Raw genomic sequence first — 11993 nt, forward strand, 5'->3', positions numbered from 1 at the left:
AACAAAAATATCTAATTTGGGATCTCCTGTACAGGGCGCAGGCCCTTATGCATGGCCAGTGTTTGTCCACACCAGAATCTGTGGTTATAGGTGATCCATTTTTGCCTCCAGCCTTATCTATAGAAAACATGGAGCATATGAACTTTTTCATGCAATGCTTCAAAAGAAATGGGCAAAACCAATCCCAGCAAAAGGGATGGGCAGTTCCATCAGCACTGCATGCATTTCTTGGTTTCCTTTTTTGCCATGTGCTTCCCTCCAGCCTGGCCGTCTGTGTCCACCTGTTGCCCCTGCTCTTATGTTTCAATTGCAAGCGCCGTGGGGTAGGAAGTGTTATCTTCACTTGTACAGGGCCTGAGCTGCTGGCCTTAATACTCTGACGTGATACCAATGGTCTCCAACAGCACTGGTTATCTGGCAGCCAGAGCAGAATTCTGCAAGCGGGTCTGCCTCCTTGTACCATCTGAGTGTATGACTCTTTGAGACTTCGTTGCAACAAATCTCACAACCCTCAGGTTTACCCGGGAGCCCCCTCACACCACACACTTGAGGATGCTCTCAGTTGGTTTTGGAAGAGGAACCCACCAGCAGGATGATGGCTTCTGAGAGGCATTTGAGAGCATGAAGGAAAGTCAGCCTATCAGAGGGTCCCTAATTCCTCCTACTCATCTCCTCTAGGGAGGCCCATTGCATATCTTCCATTCCGTTCAGGTATCAGCAGAACAGACACCTTAGGAGCCATTAGGATTTTAATATTCATACCATTTCCTAATTGTTCACTTCCCAGAGCCTTCTCTTCTTGCCAGGAGATGATAATGTTCCTTGCCCAGAGCCAGATTCCTCCAGCTCCCTGACTAATTTTCCTACAAATTTTGCAGCAAAAGCAGTTGGCTGGTAAACTTGTTCCACACTTAAATGGCACCTAGGGTGAAATTCATCTCCCTAGCTTCAGACGCCTCCCCCTAGCTGGTTACCATTTTATCTGTTGTTGTCTCTTTAGAATCAATGGCTTCAAACAGGATTCATCTCATCCTGAAATTAATGCCTAAAATCAATTAGATGCATCCTTCTCTAAAATGGGTTACATGACTGTGAGGGAACAATGTTAAGACAGCAGCCATATGAAGATCTAAAGCATGGTGAGATGAATCCTACTCTTGTGCCTAGAACATAGTTTTCCAGTATTTAAAACTGGTTAAAAGGAAGTATGGAATTATGAAAAATCTGCACTGAAAAAAGTCATCAAAACACCCTATTATTTCCTAACTGCTCCAAATGAACAATTCCTATTACCTCTTAATGCCAACCATCCACTTGTAACAACAAATCCTAATGACAGATCCCAATAAATGTATATGAAGCTTATGTATCACCTTCCTGGGTGTATGTGCACAGTTTGTTATCTTATCTGCAGTGAAGTGTTCCTTTCTGCAACTGAACGGCAGGTGCAGGTGCTGGAAACATCGTCTTTCCTGTCTTGTAGCTGTGACATCCCTTTTCATGTCCTCTGCACACCGAGACAAACACAGCCAAAGCGAGCCCTAAGTTCTCCTGAGCCTCCAGGTGGGGAGGGCAGGAAGGCCTTGGTCTTGAATCGTGCATTTTCACTGTTCTCCCTGTCTGTAAAAGCTTCACTTCTATGCTCGGTCTTTCATTTAGCTGGACTTTGGCACATGCCAAGAGGCAGCCACCTAGTGAACTTCCTGGCTGAACAAGGGGATGCTAAACACCACTTATTTCTGAAAGGAGCATTGCCACTCATTTTAGGTCTCCAAGCAGAAGTTACACCCCTGCCGTGTGGTTGTTCAATGAACTGAAGGCTGTGAGCCTGCAGATACGCACACACAGAGGCATGCAGCTGGTTTGCAAACTATCAATTACTGCAGAAAAAAAATAATAAAAAAAAAATAAAAAAAAAGATGTCTCTGAGACACCCAGCTGAAGAGGAAAAAAAGAGTAATAACAGCACAGAACTGGCAAGACAACTGTCCAGAGGTAATAAGTGAAGTTTTTAAGCTCGGTTTGAAGACTAGCTGCAACTTGCCACACAGGAAAAAACAGAAGACAAAAGCACTATTATGCGTTCTTAAAAATGTAAGAGCACAGCGCACACATTCCCTGACAAGGTCATTAAACACCGGTTCAGAGACCCATGGCAGCAGATGCCCGGGCTCTGGTACAATGGGTGTTTACTCTTTGATTCAGTCAGGTGCTGGTATGCGCAGGGGTTGCTGTCGCCTGCAGAGCACCACTTTTGGCCTGGCGTGGATCATAACCGCTTGGTATTGTTGGTGCACAGAAACGCGGCTGAACCCACCTCTTCAGATATCTAATTTGTTTGGAATGACAGGCATGTCCTGACCTAAAATTAATTCTGCCAGGTGATATAACTTGTTTGAATTTGCAGGAATTTGCCATTTGGAAAAAGGAAAAAAGAGAAACTTTTAATTAGAGAAGGAGCTAAAGCAGCTAATTTGATCTTTCATTGGGAAAAAAAAAAAATACAGGTTAAAAATGAAGATTATACACTCTGTGTGAAGAATGCTCCCTCCTTTCAGGTATGCTTTGATGAGGTTTCTTCCCCTGCAAAGAAATGCAGTGCACGTTTCTCTCAAACCCCCTGTTCGTTGTCCTTAGGGATCTGCCCACGGTGACCCAGTCATGGCGGGGATGTGTCAGGGGAGCTCTGCTCCTCCGGTTGGCTCTCTGTTGTTCATCGGGTGGGGAATCCAAAGCTGGCCGCTGTGGCCAAGGTGCAGAGAGCAACCCCACCTCTCCAGGGCTTTGCGCCCCATGCCTCTCCCCTCTCCTTGCCAGGAAGGAGAGCACAGACCCCCTGTCCTCTTCCCTGGGGCTGAGCAATCCCTTTCACCCTTGGTGTGCTGTCCCACCAGGACAGCATGGCACAACCCCGACAGCAGCAATGGTGCAGCAGGGAACTGGGTGGGCATGGTGCCGCCATGCTCCGGGCTGTCCTCGGCGTGGCCATGAGCACTGCCCATGGCTCTGCTGTGCCCCGGGGCAGCCCTGGAGGAACATCAAGCTTTGCCATGTCCCCAGAGCCACCATGACCCCTGCAGAAACCCAGGAACAATTCCCACCACCTCCAGCACTGCAGGTCTTCAGCAGCACCGGGGCTGTGTCCTGGCAGCGAAGGCTTCCAGGCTTCCTCCTCCTGGGGGAGGCTGGGTGCTCCATCCTTCCCCAAACCTCCCTGGGGATGTGCAGGATGCCGTTCGGGAGAGGTGCAGCGCTGACATCGGAGTAGTTCAAATGCAGACGGGTTCAGCCCCCCCCTTCCCAAAGCTACGAGCAGATGGTCGCAACCACCAAAACCGCGCTTTCTGGAAGCAGGCTCCTCGGACGGAGTCACTTCCTGATGGAGCTCTTTGTCTTTTATCAGCAGGAGCATAATCTGAAAAAGGCTAATTATTTACTGGAGGGTTATTATTATTTTTTTTAAATCTTTTTTCTTATTAGTGTCCTTCCAGTTTATTACTCATCTGTGGCTTTTTTTTTTCCAAGTTGTCTTTCAGGTGAGGCGCAGTGAAGTGGTGTTACATTCCATGCATGTAGGGGCTTAGCTGCAGTTTCATTGTGTATTCAACCCTATAATTAAGACTCAGATGGAAGACTTTATGCCTTTAAAGCAAAGAAATTCTAGGTTTCTTGGCAAAACATTTGGCTGAGTACATAGAGAACACCTTAAGTACTTAAATGGTCTCTACGTGAGGAAACCTGATGCCAGAAATGATGTACCTTAAAGGCAGGCTGTTGGGAAAAAGCAAACAAACCAAAGCTAAAACGCTTGATGTCTCAAGGTGCATTCTTCCTGCGCATTATTTTTTTTCTTGGAAGATGCTCTGTGAGAGGGATTGTATTCTCAAAAACGTCTCATTGCTGGCACTCGATTGCTGTTAATGTGAGCTGCATAAGGAGTGGGAGTCAGCAAAAACCACCCTGCTGGTTTTCAATAAATGATGAGGGACTGAGCCGTTGCCTTTAAGCAAATCAATACAGCGCTGCTGCAGCCAGGGGAGTGCAATGGAAGAAAGCCAGCGTCTTTCTGAGGGAGAACCTCTGCGGGGAGGAGGAGCAGAGCGACGGCTGTGCCCCAACCCAGGAAGGGTCAGGGCAGCCCAGGGAGGGTTGGGGCAGGAGGAGATGCTCTGCCCTTGCCAGTGGTGCTTTCGCATCCAGCCGTGTGCATGAAAGGCATCTCCCTTCATCCTCTCTCCTCTCCTCTCCTCTCCTCTCCTCTCCTCTCCTCCTCTCCTCTCCTCTCCTCTCCTCTCCTCTCCTCTCCTCTCCTCTCCTCTCCTCTCCTCTCCTCTCCTCTCCTCTCCTCTCCTCTCCTCTCCTCTCCTCTCCTCTCCTCTCCTCTAGCCACTGCTGGAAGAACATCAGGGAGCAGGTCAGCAGAGCATCCCCGTGACCCACAAGGAGCACAGACCTGCCAGTCTCTTACTTCCCATCTCACACTGAAGCTGGAAATGGTAGGCAAGGAGGACAGACACAGTTGCTGGGCTCAGGACAAGCAACACGGGTCCCAGCTCCCCACTTTTGCAGTAGGGTACATTTGTGTTCAAATATCAGCATGGCACAACATGGGCCAGCAATGTCAATGACCACCACGTCAATCATATAAGGCAAAAGGAGTATTAATGCTCACAATAATGATATATAGTTCAGGCAGCAATCTTTCCACCAGCCAATCTCAAAATACTCCAAAGAGGGATCAATAATGTTTTTTATAGATGAAGAAACCACGTCACAGAGCCGTGACCTTGTCACCATCATCCAGCTGGCTGGCGGCGGAGCCAGCAGCAGAATTAAATTCACAACCTGTGTTTTAATCAGCCTAAAACAAACTCAGCTTTGGCATTTTGGCTCTTCATAATGCCATTCTAAAACCTGGCAGAGAAAGGCGCATGTATCCTCCACTCACCTCCCCTGGGTTTGGGGCCTATCGAATGTAAATGCAACGGCAGAGCGAGAGCAATAAAGATTTCTATCAATGGGGGACCTCCCACTGCACAAGGAATGTATTTAGTTTGACCTTCAAAAGTAAGCAATTTGCCAAATGTCAGCCCGAGCCTTTTAGGGGTATCTGTGTTTCAAGGAGATGGTCTGCATATGAGAGCCAGAATCTTTTGGGATGTGAAAATTACAACAGTCTCTTGTTCTTTTTTTTTTTTTTTTTTTTTTTTTGTTGTTGTTGTTATTAGGCATCAGAGTAAATAAGCATAAGCCCTACATGGAGCATCTTGTTGGGGCATACATTGTATATGCTCCAGGGCGCAAATATTTTACACACCCTCCCCTTTGATTTTTTTTTAATGGAATATGCAAATCGTGCATGTTTCAGCTGGGATCGTCTGCCTTTGATCTGACTGCTTTCCATCCTGGAATTTCTCGCAGCGGGGAGACCGAACCCAGGCATGCAGTGAAAGGGAATTTCACCCCGCACTTTCCCTAAACCCGTCAGGGGCCCGGCAACCTCCCTGCGAGGACTTTGGCTGATGGCAGCAGTTCTGGAATAAAGTCCCTAGAAAGGAAGAGCTGGAGAGCGCCTGCCTGGGGCATGTGAAGGATAGGCAGAACAGGTTGGGTGCCTCCCTGCGAGGATTCGCCTCTGAAGGGGATGGTTAGGTGAAAGAAAGTCAAAATCTCCTTTGAACCACGGTGCCCATCCTCAGCGTGAGAGGGTGGAGGCACCGATAGCCGTGATGGATGCATCCTGTGCAGCAGCATGCCTGGCAGCATCTCCTACATCACCCAGCACCCCTTGGCCATGCAGGGACTCAAAAATAACCCTGCGTGCTAACTGAGAGGACCTTTGCGGGCACCTCAGATGTCCTAGTAAGGCCAGGAGATGCTCCATCCCCAAGGAAGTCACAGGAAAATGGCTTTAAATAAATGCGGCAGGGGGGAAGTGGCAACAAGAGCCACCTGCAGCCAGCGAGGCTGGGGCAGGCACGGAGGAAGAGGTCAGCTGAAACAACAAGCGGTGCCTAGGCTACGCTGCCAAAACAGCTCACGCCGGGGCTTGAATTACCTCCGCCTTTGTGCAAACAGCCCGCATGGCTGCCGTGATCCACTCCCTGTCTGCGATGAAGCAGATAGGGACGGGAGGAAAGCCGGACGGGGAGAGAAGGCAGCATATGGTGACACGCTTGGGTTTGTGGCATGAAACGGGCTCCTGCTCCCGCTGGAGCCTCTGGCTCCAGGGACAGCAAAAGCCGAGTTTGGGGGACCTGGGGAGTGTTTTTTTGGCACACGGGGAAATGAGCTGTCTATCACACATGTATTGATGGGCAGGAACACAGCCTGTGTGCCAGGCTGTGCTGCAGCAAACCAAGCACAAGCGGGAGTTTGCATATTCAGAGAGAAAAATGTGAGCTGCCTGGAGAAAATCGTACTAATGCTAGGGAAACGAGGCAGGCAGGGAGGGTGTCCTGGCGGAATCTGGAAAGTATTCCTGTTTATTTCTGCTCGCCTCTTGGGGAGAGGGAGGCACGATGAATCATTCCAGCCACACAAAGAGCAGAACTCAGACTTTACCTGAGCGAGAAGAAAGCTTCTCCAAGGCTCATAAATGCCTATTGATTTGTCCTCTTCCATTTGTGCGCTTCTGCATTTCCAGGAGCACAAGCAGAAAGAAAGCAACCCTGAAAGAAGACCTTCAGCAGGGCCTTTGTTTTCTACTTGTTTTCTACTCTGTTTTTTCCTACCAGCCCCTTGCCCAGTGATGAAGCCACTTGCCTCCAGCCATGGACTTGGTCCATCCACCACCGATGGAAGCCGGTGTATGTGGAGCCCCAGCAGACCCCATTGTGCTCCCGGGTGCCTCTCCCCTGCACGTTGCCCTTTGGGGCGAGCCCAGGACACTGCCAGGGGTCAGCTGGGGGGGAGCCAAGAGTTTGGCCGGCAGTGTTGTGGGGCTTATCAATGGGCTCTTGTTCGGCTCGGGATTCCTGAGCTCCTGAGTCACGTCTTTGCAGGTAACTATAAATCACCCTGTAAAGCCTTCTGCACAGCCTGGGGTTTTGCAATACTTGGCCCTTTGCAATTTTGCCTCCTCTGCAAATAACAGGAATGGCCATTTTTGCTCTGCCCAAGCCAGGCTGTCTGGTTACGGGCCCTGGGTTCACAAGGGATTTGTTGGTCCCACTGGGCTGGTTCTGCCAAAATTATTATATTTTATTAAATAGAAACATAGAAATACATCAAATGCTAGAAATGCTAGAAATACATTAAGATCATCTGTGCTCCTGTTTTTCCATATAAGGAATTGTTGCTACTGGGCTGGAAAGTTGGCCAAAACATCCATAAAAGCGTCTGCAAACAGGCTCAGGAAAAGCATAGGGGTTGCGTGCCTGGTCAGGTTGGCAGCTCCAGCCCAGGACCCCACTGCTGGGTGGCATTTCCCCACAAGTGAGCTCAGGGTCATTTCCCAGCGTTGCTGTGACAGTCAGCAGCTGGGCAGAGGCAGGAGACCTCGAATCATAGAATGGCTTGGGTTGGAAGGAACATTAAAGATCACCTAGTTCCACCCCCCCCCCCCCCCCCCCCGGACACATCTGGTGACCACCTTCCTTCCCCACCCCAAATCCCATACACCTCCACAGGTGGCGGAGCCCCAGAGGACAGACCCTGCACCCATTTCAGCCACCTCTGAAGAATTTCACTCCTTGCAGTTTCACAGTGCAGCAGTTTGGCTGGGTGCAGGATGCACCTGCGTGGCCAGATGTGGGGCACGGGGTGGCCTTAGCTGATGGCTTAGGCACTCTGTTCCCATGGTGGCTCATTCCACAGGCTCTTTCCCTTTCTAGGAAATTGCTAAAATCTTGGGGTTAAAAAAAAAATACAAAAAAAGCACATTATTGCACCAAGCCATCAGCAAGGCTGTCACATCTTCTTCTCATGTCCAGTCAGCTCTGCCCAGCAGCTGCTGAGGCTGTTCAGGGTTGGATTTTTGACTTTTCCACTTTTCGGGCTCACTCACCCTCTCGCTGGTGCCTTTCCCTCTCTCGGAGCTCACTTAATAATGCATGACCAGGAGCACGGTAGGGCAGCGTGTCTCCCTGGCCGGGCTCGGGTTACTGCCGCCCGGGAATTCGACAGATGGGAGCGCTGGGATTCTTTCCATGGCCCCCGGCCTCCCCGGGCTCTCAGGATAGCAGAAGATTATCGGGGGCACATCCCAGCACAGTCGCCAGCCTGGGAGAGGAGGACCTGCAGTGAGAGCTGGGGGGTGGTAGGAGTCATTATTATAATGAAACTATTGACGATGAGATGATGGGAAGGCAGGACATTCATAATCATGTGGCTAAGAGGATTGGTTTGGCTTCTTTAAACTGATTTCACTTTCATCATCATGGCCCAACTAATTACTGAGAAACAGAGTGGCTTCTCGTGAAGTATACTCTGTTTTCTGTAGTGCTACTGAGGAAAATGCAGCAAGAACTGCTAGGAACATGGTCCCCTTGCCCCTGTGTGATGCTTGTGTGTCCTCTCCCTCATTTCTTTCTGCTCCAAGGGAGCCAGAAGAAGATGCCAAAACAGATGCTTCCTCTGACCCACCGCTGGGTCCAGCCAATATGCAAATACACTGGATTGTTTTGCACAGCCTGAATGATGCTCACACAGGGGAGCTGGGGCAGATTATGGTGCTCAGTGTCCTGTCCCAGCCTACCAAGATTTATGTCTTCCTTTCTGGAAGGGACCAGGCAACCTGGTCCTTCCCTGCTCATCAGGGGGACTTTGCTTGCAGATCGCCCCATTTGTGTCAGGTGCCCTGTGGATGCTCACCATGGGGCAGCAGACAAGGAAACAGAGTTCTGGAAGCTGGTCTGGTAAAGGGAAAGCAAGCCAGTTGTGTTAGGTATATATCTGATTTCCCTTCTCTCTGTTATTTGTGGGGGCTGAGATCTTCAGGTGATAGAAGATGTGATGGAAAAGCTGGATTAGGAAGAACAAAAAAGCAGGTAAAGTCTCTGGAAAGAGGAGCTGAGACAACTGAGAGGGTGTCGCATCCAAAGCTCTAAAACATCTAAAAAAGACATCTCTTTTGAACAGGTCTGTGTTCAGCAAACGAAGTGCCCATGGCCGTTTTCTCCTTCTTTGGGCTCTTTATCTTCTCTACGTTGAGAAGTGTGAATGAGAGCAACAGGGTCAGGGGTTTCGGGGATTTCAGGCTCAGGTGTCAGCCCTTGCTCGTGTGCACGCAGGTGAGGCAGTCCTGAACAGCGGGCTGAGAGCCACGCTCACAGTTGCTTGTTTCAGCAAGAGCTGTCTGTGCTGTAGCAAAAACGTTCGTTCATTTTAGAGTGTGAAATCTTGCCAAAGTCGAAGCTGGCTATACGTAACAGGTATGGCAGAGCAAGTTGGAGGAGTCTCACAAAAAAAATGGAATTGTTGTCAGAAATGATTGCCTAGAATATGAAAACATAGGTCTGGCCAATATTGTGGAGTTTGGGGGACCGCTCTCATGCCTCTACAGCTGCTTTGCATGGAGAATACATCGAATAGGAACCTAATAGCGAATACCAGCCAACATCAGCGTGCACACAGAAACCCATAGCATTCCCCCACACGTCTGCACCCAGAGATGAGGCGGCTCAGAAAGGGACGTGGATACATCGTGGAGCATCAGGCAGGTGACTTTATCCCTCAGTGAGGCCGCTCTGCAGGCTCTGTCAATCCCAGGTGACACGATGCGTAGATGGAAGCCAGCATTTGCTCCCTGTCTCAGTTTGCCCGCTCCAGCCAGGCATGGAGGCTTAAAGCACCATGAGACAGCTCCTGCACCAAAGTATGTCCCCGCTTGGCTGACGCAATCCAGGCCAGAGACAAGGGGACTTAAGACAGCTCATGAAAAAAATGCCATTAGGCTCACCTTTAAACCTTGCCTTCAGGCTTTCAGGCTTAAAAATAACACCCACCGTTGGCCATGTATGTTTAGCTCACTGGGGGCTTTCTTTCCTGCAGGAATGCAAGGATTAGATGGTCTTCTCCGTTTGTGCGGTGACTCCACCAGCGCCCTGCAAAGTGATCATGTTCTCCTCTGCTAAAGCCCGGGCTGGATTGGCAGCAGCGGTGCAACAGCAGATGCATGAATGAGATTCCAGTGTGCCGCGTCCTGTCCGGGCGGGAAGGAGGGGACATCTCTGCAGGATGGGCTCTGTATGAGCAGGAGCAGGACCTTTGAGCTAAGTGGGGACTCCAAGGAAAACGTGGGTGGCATCCCACTTGGCATCGCGGACAACCAAACCCTCTGACCACAGTGCCATGATTTCTGAGGGTCAGACCCAGCTGCCAGGCTGAAAGCAGTGACAAGCTGCCCGCGGGTTTCAGTGGAGAAAAGTGGCAGTGAGTGGCAGCAGGGAGAGGCCGCAGAGAGATGCTAATCAAGCCAGCAAGTTGCACAAGTGGCAGAACGAGGTCTTAGACCCCCCTGCCAAGTTCCTTGGCTGCTGTTAGCACCTTCTGGTCTCTCTGGTGTGCACCTTGGGGTCTGGAGAGCTGTTGTTACCCAGGACTTTTAAAAGAAAGGGCAATGTTTCCTGATCTCACTGATACTTTTTCTTTTTTTTTTTTTTTTTTTTTTTTTTTTTTTTAAGTTAAGCAGCTTTTTGGCCAAGCAACAATTCAGGGGCAGTGGGTACAGTAGGAACGAAAAAGGTTTACTAAATAAAACCTAGAATTAGTATCTGCAGTCAATAAACCTGGGAGCAGGCTTACTCCTGAGAATAAACCTGAGATGTAGGCTCTGCATCACTGCACAAGACAAATATGACACAGGCAGAAAGCCTCATGGTTTCATCCTTCAGGGGAAGGATGAAGGATGGAGCAGTGCCCCAGAGCAAGTCTGCTACACCCAGAGACTCTCTTGCAGATACAGGGAGACAAATCTTGTTCAGAAGAAATTTCCTCAGCAGGATTAGTGATGTTGGACGGGGTATTTCTGAGTGTTGGCTTGGCATTACAAGCCCTGCAGGAGCAGCCTGGCTGGCCAGACAGAGGGATGCGGCAGCAGACAGCGCTGGGCTCCGGTCTGTGTGCCTCAGGATATGATTCACAGAGGCACTGGGCTTCCCCAGAGCTGGGGAAGTGGTTTCAGCCCAGATAATGCAACACCTCCTCATCCGTCACAGCACCCCAGGATGTCTGAGAGCTGTGGTGCCTGCCAGAGGCTGCAGGGATTGCCATGACTTTCCCCTTCAGACAGCCTCCAGCTTTCCAGGTGCCTCCTTCTCAGGCCATTTCACCTGTTTGGGGGTGCATTGAGATAGGTGGTCTACCTCCAAAGCTGCTGCAGCCTTCTATGATCTTTACAGAGCAATTTGTTAAGTGTAGGACGTAGTACACGACATAAGAGGTAGTGGTCCTTAAAATATTACTGTTAGAGAAGGAACATTTGCAAAGGTGAAATTAAAGTAGGATGAACATTTAGATCCGATGCGAAATGTCAGACTGAAAAAGTGCTTGGTGGTGAAATAAAAGTGGGCAAACACTTTTGTGGTGGCAGGTTTAAGAGAGTGAAAATTGCCTTTGGTCTAGCTGTAAAAATGTGGAGCAGCCAGAGACACATCGTGCTGCTGGGAGAGAAAAGTGGTGGGTGATCATTCACACCAATCTAGTAATGCTGGAAATAATTTGAACCAAGGTAGCAGAGGAAAACAGAGTCCAAAAAATAAAGGTAGGGATGAACCTGTAGATATCACTGATATTTATTGTCCTGTATGAGCAGAAATATTTCCTTGTGAAAATTAGGCCCTCCAGCCAAGTGAGAATGTGTAAAAGTTGGGGAAGAAACTGTTGTCTGTCATCATTAGAGATAATAATTAGCACAGGATGTCCTGATGAGGGCCCTCTGTGGTCAACTAAGCATGCCTGCAAGGCTTAGCTGCAGACTCTTCCTTTCAGAGAGCACCTAATTACACCTAGGGACCCACTGCACCTTCAGTCGTGGCATGGCCTCCTTGCTA

The sequence above is a fragment of the Cygnus atratus genome, chromosome 5 (assembly GCF_013377495.2).
Source record: "Cygnus atratus isolate AKBS03 ecotype Queensland, Australia chromosome 5, CAtr_DNAZoo_HiC_assembly, whole genome shotgun sequence".
NCBI classification, from domain to species: Eukaryota; Metazoa; Chordata; class Aves; order Anseriformes; family Anatidae; genus Cygnus; species Cygnus atratus.